The 13,265-nt window shown below is 35.4% G+C and overlaps 1 long non-coding RNA gene across 1 annotated transcript in view; it reads right to left on the bottom strand.

Moving 5' to 3' along the window:
- The window catches only part of LOC120094657 (uncharacterized), a 46,607-nt gene that overhangs the window by 20,714 nt on the left and 12,628 nt on the right, over positions 1–13,265 (bottom strand). Inside the window, exon 2 of the long non-coding RNA XR_005489079.2 lies at positions 3,130–3,265. This is a non-coding gene — a long non-coding RNA (uncharacterized LOC120094657). The remainder of the gene's footprint in view (positions 1–3,129; positions 3,266–13,265) is intronic.

Genomic DNA, 13,265 nt, shown 5'->3' with positions numbered 1-13,265 from the left:
AAGTATGAGTCACCACAGCAGTGACCTCTGGATGGGATGACGTTTATACAAAGTGAAGCATGAAATAAATGACAAAATCGGAGTCTTTGAAATCTTGTAAATATTAAAATATAACTATTGACATGAGTGGAAGTAAGTGCTAACTAGGAATAGCAAAGACTTAATTTCCTTCACATTCTATTAGGGTTCTCTGAAGAAACAGAACAGATCAAGAGTCTCTCTCTCTCTCTCTCTCTCTCTCTCTCTCTCTCTCGTTCTCTCTCTTGTTCTCTCTCTCATTCTCTCTCTCTCTCTCTCTCTCTCTCTCTCTCTCTCTCTCTCTCTCTCTGTGTCTGTCTGTCTGTCTGCCTGTCTCCCCTTTCTCTCTTTACATATGGAGTTTATTAGAATGAATTACAGGCTAGTCTAATGATGGCTGTTCACAGTGGGAAGTTTAAGAATGTGAATCATTGTTCAATTCAAGAGGGTGGATATATCAACTGGTTCTGAGGATATATCAGAATTTAGAAGACATAGGCTGTAATAGCAGTGAAGGGATGACACAGCAGCAGTATATGACCATGTCAGTGAGAGAGAAGACAAGTAGGCAAACAGCAAAAGCTTCCTTCCTCCATGCTCAATATATTGGCTGCCAGCAAAAGTATGGCCCAGACCTAGGGTGTGTCTTTCTACAGCAGATGGTGCAGTTAATGAAAAACACCACATAAATGTCTTCAGATGCTTAGGTGTTTTCAGTTAAACTGACAACCAAGAATAGACAGCACATATCTCAATGTGTAAGTGATTTCTACAAAGAAGTTCTCCCCCCAGAACAGAAAAGATAATTCTAGTATTTTAAATAGTTTTCGTTAATAAAATAATCTCTTAAACCTTTTGTGCAAATTAATGAATTAATAACATTTATATTTCTTTTGGTGAGAAATATATATTTAAATTTTGTTGTTAATCAAATTTGCATATATTTTAAATGGGACTCTCACCACTTTTTTTCTTAGCAAACGGTAGCATTATTTTTTGCCACAAAACACATTGAAATGACTGTCAGCTTAAAACTATGTAGATTAGGAGAATAAAGGTGATAAAAATGAATAATGTCTAATATCACAAATTTCACTGAGAAAATAGAGACCACACAGTTTCTTGATAATAAATCAATGGATTTCAGAACATGTCCAGTTGCACATGAACAAATATTTTTAAATTTTGTCCTAAAGTAAGGAACAAGGCACAGTTCCACATGTACACTTAGTATACATTGCCCCATTTAAACTAGAATATCAGCTTGCATTGTAAGGTAGACATCTCTTTTGCTACACGATGAGTTACCACATATTTGGTGGTTTGAAACCAGATCAATTTCCTGTCGTGTGTGTGTGTGTGTGTGTGTGTGTGTGTGTGTGTGTGTGTGTGTGTGTGTATGTCTGTGTGTGTGATAATAAGATGTTTAAAAATGCTTTTGCTTAGGGGGTCTTTACAGGCTGATATCACTGTTGCTGGGCTGAAAGTTCATCTGGGACTCCATATACAAAATCAGGGCTACACTCTCCATTTTTTATCACACTTAGGTGCAGGGGTTTGATGACATTTAGATGTTAGAAACATTCCCCAGGCTCTTTTTTCCTTCTCTTGTGTAGTGTAGAGAGAGGGCTGCCTTAGTTAGGGTTGTACTGCTGTGAACAGATATTACTATGACCAACCTAAGTCTTATAAGGGACAAAGTTTAGTTGAGGCTGACTTACAGGTTCAGAGGTTCATTCCATTAATATCAAGGCGGGAGCATGACAGGATCCAGGCAGGCATGGTGCAGGAGGAGCTGAGAATTCTACATCTTCATCTTGACGCTGCTAGCAGAATACTGCCTTCTCAGCAGCTAGAATGAGGGTCTTAAAGGCCACACCCACAGTGACACACCCACTTTAACAGGTCCACACCTTTGAATCGTGCCTCTCCCTGTGCTGAGTACATACAAACCATAACAGGGGCCATTTGCTTCTTCAGGCTAACAGGAGACTGTAATCTCCTAATTGATTAAATGAATTGGTGTGGGGATTAATTTGATCTGCAATAGTCCCTGTCCCTGTGATGTCCCACGCACTTGAAGTAAAAGCCTAAGAAGTTTCTGGGTGTCACACACAGTCATCAGATTTTCATTAGATGCATGCATCAGCAGATGGGAGTCCTTGGAGTTACTTTGTAATTCCCTCTAAGTCTACTCATTTTCGAAGAAGCTACTCAAGTTCTTTGCCATTTTAATTCGCTTTCTGTGAAAACCTTATTTGCAGCACTGAATATGGTGGTTGCCTCAGCATGCTAAGGGGTGAGAAGTGTCACAGATTGGCAGCTGCCATTACTTACAGACTTTCTTGCAGCAAGTTGACGCTATAAACTGGTGACAGAAAGGAAGTGAAACAAATGATACACAGCTAGGCATCTATGCACTATTTAGTTTTATATGCCAATTAAGCCTCCAAGAAAGAATAGCAATAGTACAACCGGGAAAACAGGAAGAAGGAGCATCTAGGAAGTTGCAACATGATCCCAATACCAATATTATGGATAAATGGAAAAAAGTGTTAGTTGGGAAATATTCTTTGGACAAAAAATGAGGGGATCATGTTAAACTATGTGAAGTTCCATAATGAGCCATATGGTAAGATTGTGGGTGGTTCACAGGGTCTAAGGTTAGTTCTAAATCTTTAATTCTTTTATAATTTAGTTAATTGTTTTAAATTGTATGTAGGGTGTGTGTGCGTGTGCATGTGTGTGTGCATGCGTGTGTGTGTATGTGGGGAGGAATCGGGGGTATATGATCCTAAATGCAGTTTCCAAAGGATGACAGAAGAGGGTGTTACAGTTATAGGAGTTATAACCAGGGAGACGAGAGGAAGAGGAGTGGTAAGACAGGCGCGAACAGGGCTGAGAGGAAGAGAAAGGAAGATTGCAGATTGCCCAAACTAAGGAGGATTATAAAGTGTAAGACCTCAGGGTAGCTTGGTGATCAGAAGCTACAGAGAGCTATTAAGTCTTTCAGGCTAAGAACTTGGGCTGAGAGCTGTTAACATCTGATTACAAGGGCCCCCTATACCAACAGAGTTGATGAGCACTATAACACTAGAGGGCGCCACTTACCACTGCTTTTGCCAGCTCCGTTAAGCCCTCTAAGTTCTGGGAGCAAAAAATGTCTTGGTTCCACATTCTACAAAAAATTGTTGAGTCTGCGAGTTCCAGCCTCACTTTGATTCAGTCCATATTCGGTGGTCCTGTTCTGTTGGATTGAAAATATTTTCCTGCATCATTACATGATCACAACATATAGCTTGATTTTAGATTTTCCATTTATGTACATATGAATGGATGGAGGGATGATTGGATGGATGGATGGATGGATGGATGGATGGATGGATGGATGGATTGTTTTTACCTCCCATATCTGCCCCTCTCCTCCTACCACAAATGCTCCCCCCCCGCATTGCACCCCATTGTACTCTTAGAATTGTGTAGCTTACTTAGATTTACCTCAATTCCAGAGGAAACCGAGCTTGGACAACTATGATGATGGGGGGTCTTGGAAAGTATGTGAATGTATTGTGCATTGTGGGAAGGTCATGAGTTTTAGTTGGTGCACTATAGTTTGTATTTAATATGTTCCCTAGATCCTTTATTGATAGCTTGCTCTCCAATTGATATCACTAGGATTTGCCTAGAGCTATAGAATGTGAATACAATGAGAAACACTTATTTGAGGACATGCTTTTACAGAGGGTACTTGATCCTGGAACTACTCTTTCAATCCCTATCTCTCCCTATCCTCTTGCTTCACTCTTTTTTACTTCCTGGCTACCCTAAAGTGACTGGCCTCATTCAAATGTTCCTAACACCATGGTGATAAGCTTCAGCCTGGTCAAAATGGAAAGAGGCCAGCTGACGTTGGCCTCAAAACACAACGTCATCAATCTAACTAAATACATTTCCTTTAAGTTGCTGTCCTTCAGTAGAGCAGTAGTTCTCAACCTGTGGGACAGGACCTCTTTGGGGTGTCAAGTGATCATTGCATATCAGATATCCTGCATATCAGAGATTTACATTATAATTTATAACTAGTAAAATTATAGTTATAAAATAGCAATGAAATAACTTTATGGTTGGGGTTGCCGGAATGAGGAGCTATATTAAAGGGTCATAGTTTAGGAAGGTTGAGAATCACTCATATGGGGAATGGAAATATCTGCCACTTGTAACATCTCTACCCAGATGAAAAGCCCTTCACTTGCAAGAAAGAATGTAAATAGATATTCACAATAGCACTACTAGATAATTTACTTCAGGATCTCTCACAGTGGTAGTCTATACATTCAGGCACAGGAATTATTTGCATTATGATATTATACTACTTAAACTAAACATCATAAATAATGATGCATTTCCAAAGAAAATATAAAGACTGTTGCATTCAGTGTTGAAATTAATATCACATCTAACTTAAAACATAAATAAGTTTTTATTGAAATATTTTGATGTGCTGTGATATCTCATGGTATGCTGAACTTCTTATTTTTTATTTCTACCTTACTGTCAAGACCAAGGTTACCTTGCCTCCTTCCAACCCCCATCCTTTGAAATCCTCTCCAACCTGCTACAAGTTTATCTAGATTAAAGGTCATTACAAATGCTACATTGTACCTGAAGCCTTCTTCATTTTCCCATGAATATGTCCTTGCATATACTATTTTATCTTTTATTATACTTTTAAATAACACTACTTACCTAAAACTTGTTCAACACATTAGCCTGTTTTCCGCTTAGTAATCACTGCCTTGAAAATAATTCTTACTAATTTCATTACGTGTTTTTCTCACTGATGTACAAAGTAGAAATTATAAGAATCCCATTAGTATCTGGAAGCATCTACAGCTAGCATAAACACTGTTGGTATTAAAATTATTTTATGGTTACTTAGTAATATCAAAGTCATTGACAGTACTTTTATTGCTAAGTGGTAACTGTTTAAATTCCCTATAAATAAAAACATACCTCAGAATTACTTTCAAACTCCTATTACAATTAACAGTTCAATAAATGAAGATTAAAATCTTGATGAAAGAATGAGAAAATCAGAATATCAAGCTTTTAAAAATATTAGATATTTTATTCATTATTGTAATTAATTTTCTTCATCTTACTAAAATACATTAATTTTTTATTATGATCATTACTATTATTTGGTTGTTGTGCTTGACTGTATCTGAATGTCCTGTTTGGTTAATATTTGCTTGAACTCTAGAGCTTCTTGACTCCACCTATTACAGGGATGTAGCTTGAATTTTGAAAGTTAATTGTAAGTTCCTAAAACACTATGTATATGTTTAAATATTGAAATTTAAGTTTTTAAACTGTTATTCTTGCTGATTCATTATTGATATGAATATAGGAAGAATATATTTCCTTTTTACTTAATAAAATGAAATTTAAAGTCTACAAGTTCAACCATTGTAAAAAATGAGACTCCATGTATTGAATAACTGCTTTGATAAAAGTTATTCCAGAATTTATTTGTAATCTAGTCAAGCCCCAATGGTCTGGCTGTAAGCACAATGATTTCAAGATACCAAAAAGTGATACTCAGATTAAACATAGATGCAGTTATTTTGATTCTTACAAGCAAATGAAACTCTGTAAATAAGATTTCACTCAACCAGAGAAATTCTTTTCTTGATACTCGAAATCTAAAGTGAAATAATGTGTATTATTCTGACAGAAAGTGAATGGAGTAGTGAAAACCAATTCTGTAAAAGTTATACATGCTGAATTTGCACATAATTTGAATAAGCTAACTGTTAGAATAAATGATACATTCAAGAGAAAGCCTTGAAAATTAGAATTTAACTTTGGAAAAATATAAAGATTTTAATATTGAAAACCATCATAGGTGCAGATATTATGGGTCAAATTATTCTGGTCTTTGGAGACACATTTTTGTGAAGAAGAAAATGAATGTATAATTAACATAGCTATTGTGATTATATTGTAAACTACAAAGAGCTACTTAGCCTTTTAGTGCAGAAAATACAAAATGTGAAAAGTAGAATTGAGTACAAATGTTATCTTGCTTTATCTAACAAATTCTATTTAATTTTCTACCAAATTTATGTTAAACTGTTAAAATGATTTCAGGCATTTGCCCTTTGTGCTGTCTGGACTTGTAATTTCTTTTAACAAAATTATTTTTTATTATTTCAGTTCTCTTATGGGAACATCTATCTTCATGAATCATAGGTGTATATATAATTCTTTTTAAAGCATCCTCTTAAATTTTATAAAGTTTTGTTTTCAAAACATAAAGAATTCATATAAAGGTATTTAGAACACCAATATCTACAAGTAATGTACTATGCCATCCAAACATATGCATGGGTTTTGAATACTTTCCCCTATAATGATGTAACTTTTCAATTAAAAATTTAGTTTAGTATCTGAAGTCTTTTCCCTAGGATACATTAAATATTTAAGAATACTGAAAATGTACTTTAGAGATATCTTAACCTGAAGGTATACAAATAATAGGGTTATTTTGTACCAGATAGACGGAATAGTGTGGGATCAATACCATTTTTTGTCAGAAAGTCAAAAGACAGTAATGCCCATAAATCATGGAGCAATGTCACATCTTTCTTGTAGAGGAATTTTAATCCCGCAACATGGCTGCTCTGGCAAGGGATCACATCAAAGTTATAGTTCAGCTGAAATGCAGACAAACTTGGATGACACTATGATCTGGCTAGAATACAAACAGGCCCTTAGAACACATTTAATCCCTAACAATGGAAGTAAAGTTAGTTTGTAGAAGAAAGCAGTCATGTTTGAAGATGAAGTCTGAGGGGCAGGCAAAGTAATAAATCAGAGAAAGATCTGGAGAAGGAGTCATAGATAGGATAGAAATAGAGACTTAAGGGAGCAGCACAGAGAAAGAGAAGGATAGGAGGCAGATTTTACCAAGAAAATTTAATAGACAAATTGCAAAGAAAACAAATCGTGACACAGGTGGAGACAGAATGAGACAAAAAATGAGGCGGAGAGAGATCAAAACTGAACCTCAACTTCATTTAAGACCAAGAAGAATGTAGGATGATGTCATACAGGTGAAGGCAGATACAAGATAGAACAAGGCCTGTCCTTGGACAAGAAGGAAGGATGAGCAGGAGAAAAATTTTAGAGAGAGGAGGAGAGAGGAGCAAGAGAGGAGTAGCTGCCAGGAGAACATGGAAGCAATGTTAAGATACCTCTCTGCACCTTTACAGGTTGTTAAGACTGTTCTTAAAGAGATGGATGTGTACATGGCTTTGTATGTCTAGATGAGCAAAGTATATATTATCAATTAAATCAGAGGTTATGGCGTTGTGTGTTCTTTCCTTTGGTGATTTAAGTTCAAGAGAATATTTGATGGCTAGAGAAATGTGTATGGTGGTAACCTGCCTTGGGAGCTAGGTGGGTAGAGAAATTTTTGCCAGGCTCAAAGAGAAGCCATCCGAGTGTGATATGAGCTAAAACAAAGTGGGTGGGAAGGTTTTGCTGACTGAGATGAAGATATTTACCAGATATCTTGGGGCATTGCGGTGCCAGACCTAATGTGGGGGAAAAGGCATCCTTTTCTGTTTGTTTGTTTGTTTGTTTTTGTTTTTGTCTTTTATAATTTTACAGCAACAGAAGAAGACCAATTTGGTCAGAAGCAGAGAGAAGCCAGTTTGAATCAGTCAGTTTAGAGATAAATTTGAGCCAGGAGAGCTGAGCTGAATGAGCCAGCCAGAATTCAGAAGGAGATTGAAAGGTTGAGTGTATTGATAAGTAAATCTCTAGATGATAATTGCATCAGATACTTTCCCAATCCCCCAATGCATATTTTCAATTCTAATTTATAGATGTGGGATACATAAACACTTCCCCAAATTTCACCTCTTAGCATGTGATTACACTCACAGTTACTCTGGTTTCTTCATTACTTGAAAGCAACTTGACACTATATTATTTGATTGATTAACTTTATATCTTTATGTGAAGTAGTAGTCTTTAAATAAACATTCACTAGGTTACATGACTATATGTTGTGTTATAATGAAGAATTGCTATGGGGAAAACCACAGGAAGCAAGCAACCTTCTTTTAATTTCCTGTAAAATATTCTTCAACGCAGCTTTAAATATTTGATCATTTGTTAGGTTCATAAATTGGCAAAACACTTTTTTTCTAATGACATATAGAAATGCTGAGAATTTTAGTAAGACTATTTTTAGCAATGAGCAATTATCCTTTGTGATCAATTAGAGATTGATTTTTGGGACACTGTTGGATACTAAAATTTTTGATGCTCAGACACCTTATATTAAATAACATGAGATTAGACCAACCTTCTATGTATTTTCCCTCACATTTCAAATAATTAATCGTTTACCTATTACACCTCTTATACCTGTTACATGCTATGCTTAGAAAATGACAAAGAAAACATTCATACCTGTCCAATTCCAAAACTGTATTTTGGATTATCTATATACAACTAGAAGAGAAAAAATTTAGTTGAGTGATGCTTAAATGACTTGTTGGCAGGAACCACATTTTTGTAAGATGTTACGAGATTATAAAAGGATAATTGCACATGCCATTGGAATTTAAATATTTATTGTGGTGCTTGAGTACAGCAAGGCTTGTCCCTTTATCTGCTTCATCTTTTATGTTACATATATATTAAAGAAGTGTATACTTTCTCCCTCCCTTTTTCATTCCACATATACCCTACTTTACACTCTTTCAAAATATATGTTTGTGTGTGTAGAAACACATATGATATATGCTTCTATAACTTACCATTTGATATTGGATTAAATGTTAATGTGTTCTTCCATGTAGAAAACCATTTCTCCATCTCTCAGCTTCCCTTGTTGCAAGTAGTTCTTTGTGTAGAGTTAAAAATTGTAGGCTTCCCTTTTTTGCCTTGCCTATTGGTATTACTCTTGTTAAACATGTTTTTCCAGCCAGTATGGTGAGGTTTTAATTAGTATAACTGTCCATATTTTGAGGACACGAAATCACACTTCTCCTTTATACAGTGTTCCCTGACCTTTGGAAACAGACGTGTTTTATTGATGGATCCATTTGGACTGAGCTTCCTAACCTCAGCCTTTTCATCGCTCACAGTTTTCTGAAATTATCTTCATCTGTTACAAGGAGAAACTTCCTTAAAAGGAGTGGAGACTACATTTATCTGTGGATATAAGAATATCTATTTAGATTGCGGTTAGGAATTGGATTATGCTAGTGTGTTAAAGTGGTAGTTATATATGAAGTCACCATGGAATTTTGAAAGAAGAGTCCATGAACGAGAACTGACTTCATTACTCCTACATAAAAACTAGTTTCCCTAGTACCAGGAGGGAACTGGTTTTTGTTTTGTTTTGTTTTGTTTTTTTGTTTTTGTTTGTTTGTCTGTTGTTGTTTTAAGAATGTTCAGAATTTTTAATTTCCATATTCTTCTGTTATGGATAGGATTGGATCTCTATTCTATTGAGGTAAACCCAATGGTTAGGGAGAGGCAACCATAAAGTAAGTGGTTCTTTAAAGTGTAAAACCATATATTCATATCCCTGTATGTCACAAAGTTGCTGGACTAATATCGCTGTGGGACTTTTTTCTCATCTTTATAATGGAGATGACAATGAAGACACAATGTTAGTTAAGGTGAATTTACATTAACTGGGCTTTAATTATACAACAATAGGATAAAGCGAATGGTGCTATACAGAAATAGAAGGAGAATAATACTGAGTCTGTGAATTCTGAAACACAAGTCCACAACTCTTTTCCTATACAGTGACTTCTGGAAAAAACAAGCATAAATAAGATGAAGGCAATGTGCCACGATTTTCATAGCAACAATAGCACTTTTCAGGAAAGCACCTAAAACAATACAGTTTATTCTTGTTGTTTTTATTATATTTCATTCCCTCCTTAAACAGCACATCGTATCCTCTGAGGATCTGTATGGAGGTATGCATGTGTGAGTCTTAGTGTCCATGGAGACCAGAAGACTGTGTGAGGTTCCTCATAGTTGGGATTTTTGGCAGTTTTGAGCCACCTGACACAGAAGCAGGAAATCAATCTGTTCTCCAAGAAAAGGAGAGGTGCTATCTCCAGTCTGTGAGTAGACAATTTTATCTTAAGATCACCAAATTTATATTGTATGGTAAAGAGCACATTTGTAGCCCCAATATTCCGGAAAGTAAGACAACAGGATTAGAATTTGAGGCCATCTTGAGCTATAACACAAGAACCTTTATAAAAATAAACAAGCAAGCAGACACAAAAAATAAGGCCTTTTCAGACTGCAACAGCACACTATTCTAATGTTTCTATTTAAAATGATTGAATTTATTGTTTGGCTTGTTTCCTACAGGAGCCAGCTCTTTTCAATAGCTATCTGACTACTGTCATACACGTTCCCTCTGTAGTCTGAAGCATTTGAGCTGATTTTTTAAAAGTTCTTAGTTAAGGAAAAACACTGTTCTGAATTTGCAGCTGTCAACATGTAATTGGTTGAAACCCACAGTTTGTCTTTAAAAAGTCACTTTATCAGGTTTGGCTGACTTTCTAAGCACAAGAGCCTATGAGGGCCATGCAGAGATAAATTAACCTTACAATGTCATACCGATTAAATGTTATGCACTGACCACTAAGACTCATCTTAATGTCTTACCATTGAACAAAATCAGTGGTCATTGTAATTGTAGATGAGAAGGCAGAGTCAATATTGCTTAAATTCTTGTCTTTGATTTTATGTTTGCAAATGACTTATAAGAAATGTCCTTATGAATTTTTGTTGCATAGTGCAGTGTGTTATGTAAAATTTTTTTCATACAAGGCTGTATTTTAGGTTGAACACATTCTCACCTCCCTGTGCTGCTTTCTTTTCCAACATTCTATTCATTAGTCTATTTTGTGCCATACACAGATTTGCTTTTATAATCATGTCATATAAACATATGTATGAATAAGTAAAATCTCTGAACCATAAAGGAGACAATGTACATTATTTTTCTAAGACTCCATTTAGTATACTTAAGGTGATCATATCTAGGTGCTTCAATATTTCTATTGGAAAAATGTCCTTCATGTATCTATTCCACAATCTTCTTTATTATTCCATATCTCACTGATCATTTAGATTGTTTTTATAATGTAAAGCTCTTGTGAAAAGTGCTTCAATGTAAGTCGTTGTGGAAGTGTGCCTGTCTGTCACATGTTTATTCAGAATTAAGTAAATACCCATGGAAGGTATAGCTTGTTTATACAACAGAAATTTTATGATTTTGTAGTTTTTGCTGTTGTTCTCTCATTTATCTATCATATATCTACTGTCTGTCTACCTATCATCTATCCATCATCTGTCTATTTCTAACTATCTGTCAATCATCTATCCACATCTATTTCTATCATCTATCTATATATTTATATTTATCTATTTCTATCTATCTATCTATCTATCTATCTATCTATCTATCTATCTACCTATCATCTATCCATTTATTTATCTATAGATGTATTTATCTATAGAGGTAGTAAGCATCTTTTGTAAAATAGTAACTGGAGGCCCAGACAGTAGCACTGCACATGTGAAAACATGGCAATTGTGATTTCATGATAAGATCTACACAGAAAATAGCCAGCCAAAATTCTAGCAAATGACTGTCATTTGTTAGCTGATGGGGAAAGGACCATGGGTTTCCCTAAAGAATGTGGCACCTTACAGCTCCTTACACTTAAGTAGATAATCTTATAACCATGAACATAGAGAACAGAGAAACAAAGGGGACTCAACGAGTTAAAACAAAATACAGTACATTGAGGTGGCAGGAAAGAATTTGGAGGGGAAGAAATGATGGAGGATTTGATTATAGCATACCATGTGTCTGTATAATATTCTCAAGTAAAAACCAAGTGGAAAATGAAATCAGAGGAAATAAAAATATAAATGCCTATAAAATGTAGTCATGTAACAAAGGATGGTATACCACCAGTACCCAGCACTTTTGACTTTTTTTCCAGAGTGAAGTAGGGTAGCTGCTGATAAAGCTGCTGTGCTGTGAAATTAATACCATCAATGAGAGAGTTTAAGATATGAAATCAAATACCCATGTTGATGTGCGGACACAGTCAGGTCCCGCAATCAATGCTGACAAAAATCAATGCCTACAACAAGACACCTTTTAGGCGATCTTGGCAAAAACCTACTTTCTGGCTTCATCCACCCTCTAGGATTTCTTTTGCTGGTACAGGGTTCATAAATCACTCTTGCTTCAAATTTAATTAAACACTCTATCATAATTCAGTCTTGCAAATACCTTCGGTGTCCTCAAAATTTTCTGCCTTTTTCTGCCTGTGATGGCAATGATTATTGTCAAATCTGACTAATTTTATTATATCCTGAAAGAATAACTTACTCCTATCTGAAAAATCCATTAGTTAACTTTTATGGATTCTATTGGGTTCGTTCTTCAAATTAAAAACTGCTGAATCCTTAAATTGTATTTGTTTTTAAATGTATATTTTAAATAGTTTTAGAGATTTAGATAACCTGGCCTTGCTATTTGTCTATAAATTTAGCTCTGATAAATGAATCTATTTTGTAAAAGATCCACATGCATTAAGTCCTTGTTCCTTAATGCAGCTAGAGTAATTTTTTGTAAAGTAAAGAGAGTATGAAATTCTGTGTAGGACCTAGCTGCTCAGCTCTTTTACTAAGCTGTCACCTGTAATTCCATGGGGTTATATTATTCTAGTGTCAAGACAAAACATATTTTTAACTTCTGATAACCATATACTCTAGTATAAATATACTGCAATTGTACTAACAGTCTTCATAACTTTGCAACTTCATCTGGTAGAACTACTTCCTGTTTGCTGTTTGGAATGCTTCAAGAACTCTCAGTGACTTTCATCATCAGTGTTCTCCCTTTTTGCAGTAAGGAAGATATGGCGACTAATCTTATGCATTTTCACAGTTCCTTCACATTTCACTTATATTGTTTGCTGTGTGCCCTTAGCGCAAAATTAACTACTCTATTCCCTGTACATTTGAATAAGTGCGAAGTGTTGTGTGTAGTTCCTTTTTCCAACCCCAAACCTGGAACTTGGCAAGAGAAAGACCCAGCAGAAATATAACTTCCTCATTTCGATGGATGAGGCCATCAGCAGCAAGCAGTATAAACAATAATCTAACTA

The sequence above is a fragment of the Rattus norvegicus genome, chromosome 9 (genome assembly GCF_036323735.1).
Source record: "Rattus norvegicus strain BN/NHsdMcwi chromosome 9, GRCr8, whole genome shotgun sequence".
Taxonomy (NCBI): domain Eukaryota; kingdom Metazoa; phylum Chordata; class Mammalia; order Rodentia; family Muridae; genus Rattus; species Rattus norvegicus.
Note: the sequence above shows the minus strand (reverse complement) of the source record. Positions and strands in the feature narration are given on the sequence as shown.